At 45.2% G+C, this 14,900-nt stretch overlaps 1 protein-coding gene across 2 annotated transcripts in view; it reads right to left on the bottom strand.

Annotated features, from left to right (window-relative positions):
• Positions 1-14,062, bottom strand: part of btk (Bruton agammaglobulinemia tyrosine kinase) — a 738,635-nt gene extending 724,573 nt beyond the window's left edge. Inside the window, exon 1 of one of the 2 annotated variants that reach the window (XM_068047893.1) lies at positions 13,981-14,062. The gene's annotated coding sequence lies outside the window, so the exon portion shown is untranslated. Of the gene's footprint in view, positions 1-12,991; positions 13,058-13,980 lie in introns of those variants that run through there. The other variant, XM_068047894.1, reaches the window with a different exon arrangement.
• Positions 14,063-14,900: the final 838 nt, after the last annotated feature.

The raw sequence follows: 14,900 nt of genomic DNA, 5'->3' as shown, positions 1-14,900 counted from the left end.
TGATTGGGTGTGTATTCTCGGATACTGTCTATTGATGAGGTGTGTGTTCTCGGATACTGTCCAATGATGGGGTGTGTGTTCTCGGATACTGTCTAATGATGGGGTGTGTGTTCTCGGACACTGTCTATTGATGGGGTGTGTGTTCTCGGATACAGTCTAATGATTGGGTGTGTATTCTCGGATACTGTCTATTGATGGGGTGTGTATACTCGGATACTGTCTATTGATGGGGTGTGTGTTCTCGGATACAGTCTAATGATGGGGTGTGTATTCTCGGATACTGTCTATTGATGGGGTGTGTTTTCTTGGGTAATATCTATTGATGGGGTGCGTGATCTCGGATGTTATCTCTTGATGGGGTGTGTGTTCTCGTTTAATAACTATTGATGGGGTGTGTGTTCTCGGATACTGTCTATTGATGGCGTGTGTGTTCTCGGATACTGTCTAATGATGGAGTGTGTGTTCTCGGATACTGTCTAATGATGGGGTTTGTGTTCTCGGATACTGTCTATTGATGGGGTGTGTGTTCTCAGACACTGTCTAATGATGGGGTTTGTCTTCTCCGATCCGGTCCATAGATGGGGTGTGTGTTCTCGGATACTGTCGAATGATGGGGTGTGTGTTCACGGATAATATCTATTGATGGGGTGTGTGTTCTCGGATACGGTCTATTTACGGGGTGTGTGTTCTCGGATACAGTCTAATGATGGGCTATCTGTTCTCAGGTACTGTCTATTGATGGGGTGTGTTTTCTTGGGTAATATCTATTGATGGGGTGTGTGATCTCGGATATTATCTCTTGATGGGGTGTGTGTTCTCAGATACTGTCTCTTTGAAGGGGTGTGTGTTCTCGGATAATATCTATTGATGGGGTGTGGGTTCTCGGGTACTGTATATTGATGGGGTGTGTTTTGTCGGATGATATCTATTGATGGGGTGTGGGTTCTCGGGTACTGTATATTGATGGGAAGTGTTTTGTCGGATGATATCTATTGATGGGGTGTGTGTTCTCGGATAATATCTATTCATGGGGTGTGTGTTCTCGGATAATATCTATTGATGGGGTGTGTGTTCTCAGATACTGTCTATTGAAGGGGTGTGTGTTCTCGGATAATATCTATTCATGGGGTGTGAAAACTCGGGTACTGTGTATTGATGGGGTGTGTGTTCTCATGTACTGTCTAATGATGGTGTGTGTGTTCTCGGATACTGTCTATTGAAGGGGTGTGTGTTCTCGGATAATATCCATTCATGGGGTGTGAAAACTCGGGTACTGTCTATTGATGGAGTGCGTGTTCTCGGATACTGTCTCATGATGGGGTGTGTGTTCTCGGATACTATCTATTGATGGTGTGTGTGTTCTCGGATACTGTCTATTGATGTGGTTTGTGTTCTCAGGTACTGTCTATTGATGGCGTGTGTGTTCTCGGATACTGTCTAATGATGGAGTGTGTGTTCTCGGATACAGTCTAATGATGGGGTTTGTGTTCTCGGATACTGTCTATTGATGGAGTGTGTGTTCTCAGACACTGTCTAATGATGGGGTTTGTCTTCTCCGATCCGGTCTATTGATGGGGTGTGTGTTCTCGGATACTGTCTAATGATGGGGTGTGTGTTCTTGGATAATATCTATTGATGGGCTTTGTGTTCTCGGAAGCTGTCTAATGATGGGGTGTGTGTTCTCGGATACTGTCTGCTGATGGGGTGTGAATTCTCGGGTACTGTCTATTGATGAGGTGTGTGTTCTCGGATACTGTCTAATGATGAGGTGTGGGTTCTCGGGTACAGTCTAATGATGGGGTGTGTGTTCACGGATTCTGTCTAATGATGAGGTGTGGGTTCTCGGGTACAGTCTAATGATGGGGTGTGTGTTCACGGATTCTGTCTAATGATGGGGTGTGTGTTCTCGGATACAGTCTAATGACGGGGTGTGTGTTCTCGGATACTGTCTAATGATGGGGTGTGTGTTCACGGATACTGTCGAATGATCAGGTGTGGGTTCTCGGGTACTGTCTAATGATGGGGTGCGTCTTCTCGGATACTGTCTATTGATGGGGTGTGTGTTCTCGGTTATTGTCTAATGATCAGGTGTGGGTTCTCGGGTACTGACCAATGATGTGGTCTGTGTTCTCAGGTACTGTCCGTTAATGGGGTGTGTGTTCTCGGATACTGTCTAATGATGGGGTGTGTCTTCTCGGATAATATCTAATGATGGGGTGTGTGTTCACGGATAATATCAATTGATGGGGTTTGTGTTCTCGGATACTATCTCATGATGGGGTTTGTGTTCTCGGATAATATCTGATGATGGGGTGTGTGTTCACGAATAATATCTATTGATGGGGTGTGAGTTCTCGGATACTGTCCAATGATGGGGTGTGTGTTCACTGATACTGTCTAATGATGGGGTGTGTCTTCTCGGATAATATCTAATGATGGGGTGTGTGTCCACGGATAATATCAATTGATGGGGTTTGTGTTCTCGGATACGGTCTATTGATGGGGTGTGTGTTCTCGGATACAGTCTAATGATGGGCTATCTGTTCTCAGGTACTGTCTATTGATGGGGTGTGTTTTCTCAGATACAGTCTAATGATGGGCTATCTGTTCTCAGGTACTGTCTATTGATGGGGTGTGTTTTCTTGGGTAATATCTATTGATAGGATGTGTGTTCTCGGATACTGTCTATTGATGGGGTGTGTGATCTCGGATATTATCTCTTGATGGGGTGTGTGTTTTCGGATAATATCTATTGATAGGGTGTGTGTTCTCGGATACTGTCTATTGATGTGTTTTGTGTTCTCAGATACTGTCGATTGAAGGGGTGTGTGTTCTCGGATAATATCTATTGATGGGCTGTGTGTTCTCATGTACTGTCTAATGATGGGGTGTGTGTTCTCGGAAACTGTCTATTGAAGGGGTGTGTGTTCTCGGATAATATCTATTGATGGGGTGTGAAAACTCGGTTACTGTCTATTGATGGGGTGTGTGTTCTCGGATACTGTCTATTGATGGGGTGTGTGTTCTCGGATAATATCTATTCATGGGGTGTGAAACTCGGGTACTGTCCATTGATGGGGTGTGTGTTCTCGGATACTGTCTATTGATGGGGTGTGTGTTCTCGGATACTGTCTATTGATGGGGTGTGTGTTCTCCGATAATATCTATTGATGGGGTGTGAAAACTCGGGTACTGTCTATTGATGGGGTGTGTGTTCTCGGATACTGTCTATTGAAGGGGTGTGTGTTCTCGGATAATATCTATTGATGGGGTGTGAAAACTCGGGTACTGTCCGTTAATGGGGTGTGTGTTCTCGGATACTGTCTAATGATGGTGTGTGTGTTCTCGGATACTGTTTAATGATCAGGTGTGTGTTCTCGAGTACTGTCTGCTGATAGGGTGTGAATTCTCGGGTACTGTCTATTGATGGGGTGTGTGTTCTCGGAAACTGTCTAATGATGGGGTGTGTGTTCTCGGATACTGTCTAATGATGGGATGTGTGTTCTCGAGTACTGTCTGCTGATAGGGTGTGAATTCTCGGGTACTGTCTATTGATGGGGTGTGTGTTCTCGGATACTGTCTAATGATCAGGTGTGGGTTCTCGGATACTGTCTAATGATGGGGTGTGTGTTCTCGGATACTGTCTGCTGATGGGGTGTGAATTCTCGGGTATTGTCTATTGATGAGGTGTGTGTTCTCGGATACTGTCTGATGATGAGGTGTGGGTTCTCGGATACTGTCTAATGATGGGGTGTGTGTTCACGGATACTGTCTAATGATCAGGTGTGGGTTCTCGGGTACTGTCTAATGATGGGTTGTGTCTTCTCGGATAATATCTAATGATGGGGTGTGTGTTCACGAATACTGTCTGATGATGGGGTGTGTGTTCTCGGTTATTGTCTAATGATCAGGTGTGGGTTCTCGGGTACTGTCCAATGATGTGGTGTGTGTTCTCAGGTACTGTCCGTTAATGGGGTGTGTGTTCTCGGATACTGTCTCATGATGGGGTGTGTCTTCTCGGATACTGTCTAATGATGGGGTGTGTGTTCTCAGGTACTGTCCGTTAATGGGTTGTGTGTTCTCGGATACTGTCTAATGATGGGGTGTGTCTTCTCGGGTACTGTCCAATGATGGGGTGTGTGTTCTCAGGTACTGTCCGTTAATGGGTTGAGTGTTCTCGGATACTGTCTAATGATGGGGTGTGTCTTCTCGGATACTGTCTAATGATGGGGTGTGTGTTCACGGATAATATCAATTGATGGGGTTTGTGTTCTCGGATACTGTCTCATGATGGGGTGTGTATTCTCGGATACTGTCTATTGATGGGGTGTGTGTTCTCGGATACAGTCGAATGATGGGCTATCTGTTCTCAGGTACTGTCTATTGATGGGGTGTGTTTTCTTGGGTAATATCTATTGATGGGGTGTGTGATCTCCGATATTATCTCTTGATGGGGTGTGTGTTCTCCGATAATATCTATTGATGGGGTCTGTGTTCTCGGATACTGTCTATTGATGTGTTTTGTGTTCTCAGATACTGTCTATTGATGGGGTTAGTGTTCTCAGATAATATCTATTGATGGGGTGTGGTTTCTCGGGTACTGTATACTGATGGGGTGTGTTTTGTCGGATGATATCTATTCATGGGGTGTGAAAACTCAGGTACTGTCTATTGATGGGATGTGTGTTCTCGGATACAGTCTATTGATGGGGTGTGTGTTCTCGGATACTGTCTATTGAAGGGGTGTGTGTTCTCGGATAATATCTATTGATGGGGTGTGAAAACTCAGTTACTGTCTATTGATGAGGTGTGGGTTCTCGGGTACTGTCTATTGATGGGGTGTGTGTTCTCGGATAATATCTATTCATGGGGTGTGAAAACTCAGGTACTGTCTATTGATGGGGTGTGTGTTCTCGGATACTGTCTATTGATGGGGTGTGTGTTCTCGGATACTGTCTAATGATGGGGTGTGTGTTCTCGGATAATATCTATTGATGGGGTGTGAAAACTCGGGTACTGTCTATTGATGGGGTGTGCATTCTCGGATACAGTCTATTGATGGGGTGTGTGTACTCGGATACTGTCTATTGATGCGGTGTGTGCTCTCGGATACAGTCTAATGATGGGGTGTGTGTTCTCGGATACTGTCTAATGATCGGGTGTGTTTTCTTGGGTAATATCTATTGATGGGGTGCGTGATCTCGGATGTTATCTCTTGATGGGGTGTGTGTTCTCGGATACTGTCTATTGATGTGGTTTGTGGTCTCAGGTACTGTCTATTGATGGCGTGTGTGTTCTCGGATACTATCTAATGATGGAGTGTGTGTTCTCGGATACTGTCTAATGATGGGGTGTGTGTTCTCGGATACTGTCTATTGATGTGGTTTGTGTTCTCAGGTACTGTCTATTGATGGCGTGTGTGTTCTCGGATACTGTCTAATGATGGAGTGTGTGTTCTCGGATACTGTCTAATGATGGGGTGTGTGTTCTCGGATACTGTCTATTGATGGGGTGTGTGTTCTCAGACACTGTCTAATGATGGGATTTGGCTTCTCCGATCCGGTCTATTGATGGGGTGTGTGTTCTCGGATACTGTCTGATGATGGGGTGTGTGTTCTCGGATACTGTCGAATGATGGGGTGTGTGTTCACGGATAATATCTATTGGTGGGGTTTGTGTTCTCGGATGCTGTCGAATGATGGGGTGTGTGTTCTTGGATAATATCTATTGATGGGCTTTGTGTTCTCGGAAGCTGTCTAATGATGGGGTGTGTGTTCTCGGATAATATCTATTGATGGGGTGTTTCTTCTCGGATGCTGTCTAATGATGGGGTTTGTGTTCTCGGATAATATCTATTGATGGGGTGTGCGTTCTCGGATTATATCTATTGATGGGGTGTGTGTTCTCGGATACGGTCTATTGATGGGGTGAGTCTTCTCTGATACTGTCTGTTGATGTGGTGTGTCCTCTCGGATAATATCTATTGATGGGGTCTGTGTTCTCGGATACTGTCTATTGATGGGGTGTGTGTTCTCGAGTACTATCTGCTGATGGGGTGCGAATCCTCGGGTACTGTCCATAGATGGGGTGTGTGTTCTCGAGTGCTGTCTGCTGATGGGGTGCGAATCCTCGGGTACTGTCCATTGATGAGGAGTGGGTTCTCGGGTACTGTCCACTGATGGGGTGTGTGTTCTCGGATACTGTCTAATGATGGGGCGTGTGTTCTCGAGTACTGTCTGCTGATGGGGTGTGGGTTCTCGGGTACTGTCTATTGATGAGGTGTGGGTTCTCGGGTACTGTCCACTGATGGGGTGTGTGTTCTCGGATACTGTCTAATGATGGGGCGTGTGTTCTCGAGTCCTGTCTAATGATCAGGTGTGGGTTCTCGGATACTGTCTAAAAATGGGGTGTGTCTTCTCGGATACTGTCTAATGATGGGGTGTGTGTTGTCGGATAATATCTAATGATGGGGTGTGTGTTCACGGATAATATCAATTGATGGGGTTTGTGTTCTCGGATACTGTCTCATGATGGGGTGTGTGTTCTCGGTTAATGTCTAATGATCAGGTGTGGGTTCTCGGGTACTGACCAATGATGTGGTCTGTGTTCTCAGGTACTGTCCGTTAATGGGGTGTGTGTTCTCGGATAATATCAATTGATGGGGTTTGTGTTCTCGGATACTGTCTCATGATGGGGTGTGTGTTCTCGGATAATATCTGATGATGGGGTTTGTGTTCTCGGATACGGTCTATTGATGGGGTGTGTGTTCTCAGATAATATCTATTGATGGGGTGTGTGTTCTCAGATAATATCTATTGATGGGGTGTGGGTTCTCGGATACTGTCTATTGATGTGGTGTGTGTTCTCGGATACTGTCTATTGAAGGGGTGTGTGTTCTCGGATATTATCTCTTGATGCGGTGTGTGTTCTCCGATAATATCTATTGATGGGGTCTGTGTTCTCGGATACTGTCTATTGATGTGTTTTGTGTTCTCAGATACTGTCTATTGATGGGGTTAGTGTTCTCAGATAATATCTATTGATGGGGTGTGGGTTCTCGGGTACTGTATACTGATGGGGTGTGTTTTGTCGGATACTGTCTATTGAAGGGGTGTGTGTTCTCGGATAATATCTATTGATGGGGTGTGAAAACTCAGTTACTGTCTATTGATGAGGTGTGGGTTCTCGGGTACTGTCTATTGATGGGGTGTGTGTACTCGGATACTGTCTAATGATGGGGTGTGTGTTCTCGGATAATATCTATTGATGGGCTGTGAAAACTCGGGTACTGTCTATTGATGGGGTGTGTGTTCTCGGATTCAGTCTAATGATGGGGTGTGCATTCTCGGATACAGTCTATTGATGGGGTGTGAAAACTCGGGTACTGTCCGTTTATGGGGTGTGTGTTCTCGGATACTGTCTAATGCTGGGGTGTGTGTTCTCGGATACTGTCTAATGATCGGGTGTGTTTTCTTGGGTAATATCTATTGATGGGGTGTGTGTACTCGGATACTGTCTATTGATGGGGTGTGTGTTCTCGGTTAATAACTCTTGATGGGGTGTGTGTTCTCGGATACTGTCTATTGATGTGGTTTGTGTTCTCAGGTACTGTCTGTTGATGGCGTGTGTGTTCTCGGATACTGTCTAATGATGGAGTGTGTGTTTAGTTTAGTTTAGTTTAGAGATACAGCACTGAAACAGGCCCTTCGGCCCACCGAGTCTGTGCCGACCATCAACCACCCATTTATACTAATCCTACACTAATCCCATATTCCTACCACATCCCCACCTGTCCCTATATTTACCTACCACCTACCTATACTAGGGGCAATTTATAAAGGCCAATTAACCTATCAACCTGCAAGTCTTTGGCATGTGGGAGGAAACCGGAGCACCCGGAGGAAACCCACGCAGACACAGGGAGAACTTGCAAACTCCACACAGGCAGTACCCGGAATTGAACCAGGGTCGCTGGAGCTGTGAGGCTGCGGTGCTAACCACTGCGCCACTGTGCCGCCGCTGTGTTCACGGATACTGTCTAATGATGGGGTGTGTGTTCTCGGGTACTATCTATTGATGGTGTGTGTGTTCTCGGATACTGTCTATTGATGTGGTTTGTGTTCTCAGGTACTGTCTATTGATGGCGTGTGTGTTCTCGGATACTGTCTAATGATGGGGTTTGTCTTCTCCGATCCGGTCTATTGATGGGGTGTGTGTTCTCGGATACTGTCTAATGATGGAGTGTGTGTTCTCAGACACTGTCTAATGATGGGGTTTGTCTTCTCCGATCCGGTCTATTGATGGGGTTTGTGTTCTCAGATGCTGTCGAATGATGGGCTGTGTGTTCTTGGATAATATCTATTGATGGGCTTTGTGTTCTCAGAAGCTGTCCAGTGATGGGGTTTGTGTTCTCGGATACGGTCTATTTATGGGGTGTGTGTTCTCGGATAATATCTATTGATGGGGTGTGTGTTCTCGGATTATATCTATTGATGGGGTGTGTGTTCTCGGATAATATCTATTGATGGGGTGTGTGTTCTCGGTTACTGTCTAATGATGGGGTGTGTGTACTCGGATATTGTCTATTGATGGGGTGTGTGTTCTCGGATACGGTCTGTTGATGGGGTGAGTCTTCTCTGATTCTGTCTGTTTATGTGGTGTGTCCTCTCGGATAATATCTATTGATGGTGTGTGTGTTCTTGGATACTGTCGATTGATGGGGTGAGCCTTCTCAGTTACTGTCCATGGATCTGGTGTGTGTTCTCGAGTACTGTCTGCTGATGGGGTGCGAATTCTCAGGTACTGTCTATTGATGAGGTGTGTGTTCTCCGATACGATCGATTGATGGGGTGTGTATTCTCGAGTACTGTCTGCTGATGGGGTGCGAATTCTCAGGTACTGTCTGTTGATGAGGTGTGGGTTCTCCGATACGATCGATTGATGGGGTGTGTATTCTCGAGTACTGTCTGCTGATGGGGTGCGAATTCTCAGGTACTGTCTTTTGATGAGGTGTGTGTTCTCCGATACGATCGATTGATGGGGTGTGTATTCTCGGATACTGTCTAATGATGGGATGTGTGTTCTCGGATCGTGTCTAATGATGTGATATGTGTTCTCGGATACTGTCTAATGATGTGGTGTGTGTTCTCGGATACTGTCTGCTGATGGGGTGCGAATTCTCAGGTACTGTCCATTGATGAGGTGTGGGTTCTCGGGTACTGTCTAATGATGGGGGGTGTGTTCTCGGATACTGTGTAATGATCATGTGTGTGTTCTCGGGTACTGTCTAATGATGGGGGGTGTGTTCTCGGATACTGTGTAATGATCATGTGTGTGTTCTCGGGTACTGTCTAATGATGGGGTGTGTGTTCTCAGATACAGTGTAATGATGGGGTGTGTGTTCTCGGATACTGTCTATTGATGGGGTGTGTGTTCTCGGTTACTGTCTCTTGAAGGGGTGTGTTCTCGGATACTGTCTATTGATGGGGTGTGTGTTCTCGGTTACTGTCTATTGATGGGGTGTGTGTTCTCGGTTACTGTCTAATGATGGGGTGTGTGTACTCGGATATTGTCTATTGATGGGGTGTGTGTTCTCGGATACTGTCTATTGATGGGGTGTGTGTTCTCGGTTACTGTCTCTTGAAGGGGTGTGTGTTCTCGGATACTGTCTATTGATGGGGTGTGTGTTCTCGGTTACTGTCTCTTGAAGGGGTGTGTGTTCTCGGATACTGTCTATTGATGGGGTGTGTGTTCTCGGTTACTGTCTCTTGAAGGGGTGTGTGTTCTCGGATACTGTCTATTGATGGGGTGTGTGTTCTCGGTTACTGTCTCTTGAAGGGGTGTGTGTTCTCGGATACTGTCTATTGATGGGGTGTGTGTTCTCGGTTACTGTCTCTTGAAGGGGTGTGTGTTCTCGGATACTATCTATTGATGGGGTGTGTATACTCGGATATTGTCTATTGATGGGGTGTGTGTTCTCGGATACTATCTATTGATGGGGTGTGTATTCTCGGATACTGTCTCTTGAAGGGGTGTGTGTTCTCGGATACTGTCTATTGATGGGGTGTGTGTTCTCGGATACTGTCTATTGATGGGGTGTGTGTACTCGGATACTGTCTATTGATGGGGTGTGTGTTCTCGGATACTGTCTATTGTTGGGGTGTGTATTCTCGGATACTGTCTATTGATGGGGCGTGTGTTCTCGGATACAGTCTAATGATGGGGTGTGTGTTCTCGGATACTGTCTATTGATGGGGTGTGTGTACTCGGATACTGTCTATTGATGGGGTGTGTGTTCTCGGATACAGTCTAATGATGGGGTTTGTATTCTCGGATACTGTCTATTGATGGGGTGTGTTTTCTTGGGTAATATCTATTGATGGGGTGTGTGTTCTCTGATACTGTCTATTGATGGGGTGTGTGTTCTCGGATACTGTCTATTGATGGGGTGTGTGTTCACGGATAATATCTATTGATGGGGTTTGTGTTCTCGGATGCTGTCGAATGATGGGGTGTGTGTTCTCGGATAATATCTATTGATGGGGTTTGTGTTCTCGGATGCTGTCTAATGATGGGGTGTGTGTTCTCGGATAATATCTATTGATGGGGTGTGAATTCTCGGGTACTGTCCATTGATGGGGTGTGTCTTCTCGGATACGGTCTATTGATGGGGAGTGTGTTCTCTGATACTGTCTATTGATGGGGTATGTGTTCTCGGATACTGTCTATTGATTAGGTGTGGGTTCTCGCGTACTGTCCATTGATGGGGTCTGTTTTCTCGGATGATATCTCTTGATGGGGTGTGTTCTCGGATAATATCTCTTGATGGGGTGTGAATTCTCGGGTACTGTCTATTGATGGGGTGTGTGCTCTCGGATATTGTCTAATGATGGGGTTTGTGTTCTCCGATACGATCTGTTGATGGGATGTGAATTCTCGGGTACTGTCTATTGATGAGGTGTGGGTTCTCGGGTACTGTCCATTGATGGGGTGTGTGTTCTCCGGTACTGTCCATTGATGGGGTGTGTGTTCTCGGATATTGTCTAATTATGGGGTGTATGTTCTCAAATACTGTCTAATGATGGGGTTTGTGTTCTCCGATACGATCTATTGATGGGGTGTGTATTCTCGGATACTGTCTAATGAAGGGATGTGTGTTCTCGAGTACTGTCTATTGATGAGGTGTGGGTTCTCGGGTACTGTCTGTTAATGGGATGTGTGTTCTCGGATACTGTCTCATGATGAGGTGTGGGTTCTCGGATACTGTCTAATGATCTGGTGTGTGTTCTCGGATACTGTCTAATGATGGAGTGTGTGTTCTCGGATAATATCTATTGATGGGGTGTGTGTTCTCAGGTACTGTCTAATGATGGGGTGTGTGTTCTCAGATACTGTCTAATGACGTGGTGTGTTTTCTCGGATACTGTCTAATGATGGAGTGTGTGTTCTCGGATACTGTCTATTGATGGGGTGTGTGTTCTCAGGTACTGTCTAATGATGGGGTTTGTGTTCTCCGAACGGTCTATTGATGGGGTGTGTGTTCTCGGATACAATCTATTGATGGGGTGTGTGTTCTCAGGTACTGTCTTTTGATGGGGTCTGTGTTATCAGGTACTGTCTATTGATGAGGTGTGTGTTCTCGGATACTGTCTGATGATGGGGTGTTTGTTCTCAGGTACTGTCCATTGATGAGGTGTATGTTCTCGGATACTGTCTGATGATGGAGTGTTTGTTCTCAGGTACGGTCTATTGATGAGGTGTGGGTTCTCGGCTACGGTCTATTGATGGGGTGTGTGTTCTCGGATACTGTCTGATGATGGGGTGTGTGTTCTCAGATACTGTCTATTGATGAGGTGTGGGTTCTCGGATACTGTCTATTGATGGGGTGTGTGTTCTCAGGCACTGTCTATTGACGACGTGTGGGTTATCGGATACTGTCTGATGATGGGGTGTGTGTTCTCATGTTCTGTCCATTGATGAGGTGTGTGTTCTCGGATACTTTCTACTGATGGGTTGGGTGCTCTCGGATAGTGTCTATTGATGGGGTTTGTGTTCTCCGATACGATCTGTTGATGGGATGTGAATTCTCGGGTACTGTCTATTGATGAGGTGTGGGTTCTCGGGTACTGTCCATTGATGGGGTGTGTGTTCTCCGGTACTGTCCATTGATGGGGTGTGTGTTCTCGGATAGTGTCTCATGATGGGATGTGTGTTCTCGGGTACTGTCTGCTGCTGTTGTGTGTCGTCGGGTACTTTCTCGTGACGGGGTGTGTGTTCTCGGGTAGTGTCTATTGATGGGGTGTGTTTTCTTGAGTACTGTCTATTGATGGGGTGTGAATTCTCGGGTACTGTCTGCTGATGGGGTGTGAATCCTCGGGTACTGTCTGTTGATGGCGTGTGTGTTCCAGTGGTCTGATTTGCCATCTAATACAATGTGGCCATTTTTACTGAGCCAGGCAGTGGCAACAACATGATCTTTGACCTTAGAAAGGGCATTACAGGTCCTGTGTTTGAACGCATGTCCACGCGATTCCAATTTTCAGCCAGAGTCACTTGACAGTGATCCCTATTTGATTGTATTTCCTCCCTAAACCAGTGGTCTTGTGTAGATTTATAGCCTCGATGTAGCGTAGATCTATTCCTGTCCTGAACCAGACCAGCCTGCACAGCCCAGACTCAAGATCAGTTTTTTTGCTTGTATTTACTATTTAGAATAAGAGAAAAAAAAAGACCTTTCACTCTCTTAGCATGCCCCAAGTTGCTGACAGCCAATGAAGTAATTCTGAAGTTAGGTCACTTTTGCAATGTAGGAAACAACGTAGCCAATTTTCACACAGCAAGATCCCACAAACAACAATGTGATCATGACCAGGTCATCTGTTTTTCGTGATGTTGGTCGATGGATAAATACTGGTCAGGACACTGGGGAGAACTCCCCTGCTCTTCTTGAATTTTTTCACTCAGAGAAATATGAATCTTTGGAATTCTTTACCTCAGAGAGCTGTGAATGTGCAGTTGTTGACTCTATTCAAGACTGAGATCAAGAGATTTTTAGACTCTAGGAGAATCAAGAGAGAAGGAGTCAGAACAGGAAAGTGGAGTTGATGTGTAAGTTCAGCCTTTCAGCTTTCTAAAGATCTTTCTAAATGTCGGAGCAGCCTGATGGGCTCTATGGCCTACTCCTGCAACAATTTCTTGTGCTCTTTTGAAATAGTGCCTTGGGATCTTTTGTGTCCAACTGAGAGAACAGACAGGGCCTCGGTTTAAAGTCTCATCCAAAAGACGGCACCCCTGACAATGTTGTGCTTCCCCAGTACTGGCACTTCGAGATTTCTTTGTGTTGATGTGACCATTTCAATAAGATTTTAGATTGGTGTTTAAAGCAAGGTTTAAATTTCTATCCCAAAGATATTCGTAAGCTCTCGTAGACAGGTGGTCAAAATGAGAGGAATTACAGCTTTAAAGGTAGAGTCCCTCAGCCCATGAATAAATAACTGTGTTTTATCTTTGGCAATAGCTGAAAATACTTCCTTGAGCTTTTTTCTTTGCACATTTGCTGGTGGTTTTGAAAGAATCACACCTTCAATGAAGCCTTAAGTTAGACATAGCCTCGCTCAATTGAGGTTTCCTACACTGCAGACAGAGGCAACTTCACTGCGAGATACCGAGGAGAGCTGGAAAGCAAAGGGGAGACTGGAGTAGACTCAGTCCACTATGTACTCATGGGCAAATTGGGAGCCAGGGGGACCAGCTGAAACACAGAGAATCCTCTCCCCAGCACTCACTCAACCAGACTGGTTTGCAGAAACAAATATCAAATACATTTGCAGCTCTGCAGTTCCCCAAATCCAAACTAAACAGGAAAAAGAACCAGCCACAAAGAACCACCTACCCACACTGAAAATACAAGTTTGATTGAAATGCAGATTATTACACAGACCCCAAATGCAGAAAAATCCTGTTTCTTATCCTTTCACTTACCTACAAACTGTCCATGTATGGCCACCAAGGTCTGTTTGAGCTTCTCTCTCTCACTTTAATTTATCTGAGACATTGTTAGCTCCACCCTGTTGCCAGGAACTACCAAATAAGTTCCTCATTTCCATCAGTGGGCAGTTTTTATTTAAATTAATTTTTAATTACACATCCCCTTGCTGCCCCCTCCTGTTTTATGTCAAGAACTGTACTCTGTACCTATGTGTGTCTAAAGCGACAGCTTGTATTCACAGCAAATGTATTTTGTGCGGGTGTTAACTGTAGCTCAGAGGTTAACACTCTCACCTCTGAGTTAGAAGGTTGTTTATCTGTGCTGTTGTCACAACAGACAAAATGGTGGAAGCTATTCGAAGGAGCAGATACTTTACAACTGAAACTTAATGAGAAACAGCAAGTATGGGTTTAGAACGATCATGCCTGACATTGCTTCATTGGGTGACTGTTTCGCGGAACACGTCCATTTAGTCCACAATTGTGACCCTGAGCCTCCAGCTGCTTGCCATTTTAATGCCACTCTCACTCTGACCTCTCTGTCCTTGGCCTCATGGCCAATGAAACTCAATGTAAGCTTGAGGAACAGTACCTCATCTTTCGATTAGGCACTTTACAACCTTCTGGATTCAACACTGAGTTCAACAATATCAGATCGTAACCACTGCTCCCATTTTTTCAGACAGCAGCTGTTCGTGGAGAATCTGCTGTTACCATTTACACCTTCTCTGGACACATCTTTCGTTTAATGACTTGTCCCATTATCACCTCCTTTTGCCCTGCACCATCATCCTTTTTGTCATTTAATCTTTCCTGCCTTCCACCTCTATAAAGGGATAAATCAGGTTATGACTTTTCAATGTACGTGCTTAATCACAAATATTGATTATTTAAAATTTCCAGTGATAGTTTTT

This window comes from Heterodontus francisci, chromosome 15, assembly GCF_036365525.1.
Source record: "Heterodontus francisci isolate sHetFra1 chromosome 15, sHetFra1.hap1, whole genome shotgun sequence".
NCBI classification, from domain to species: domain Eukaryota; kingdom Metazoa; phylum Chordata; class Chondrichthyes; order Heterodontiformes; family Heterodontidae; genus Heterodontus; species Heterodontus francisci.
This window is presented reverse-complemented; position numbering and strand designations above follow the sequence as displayed.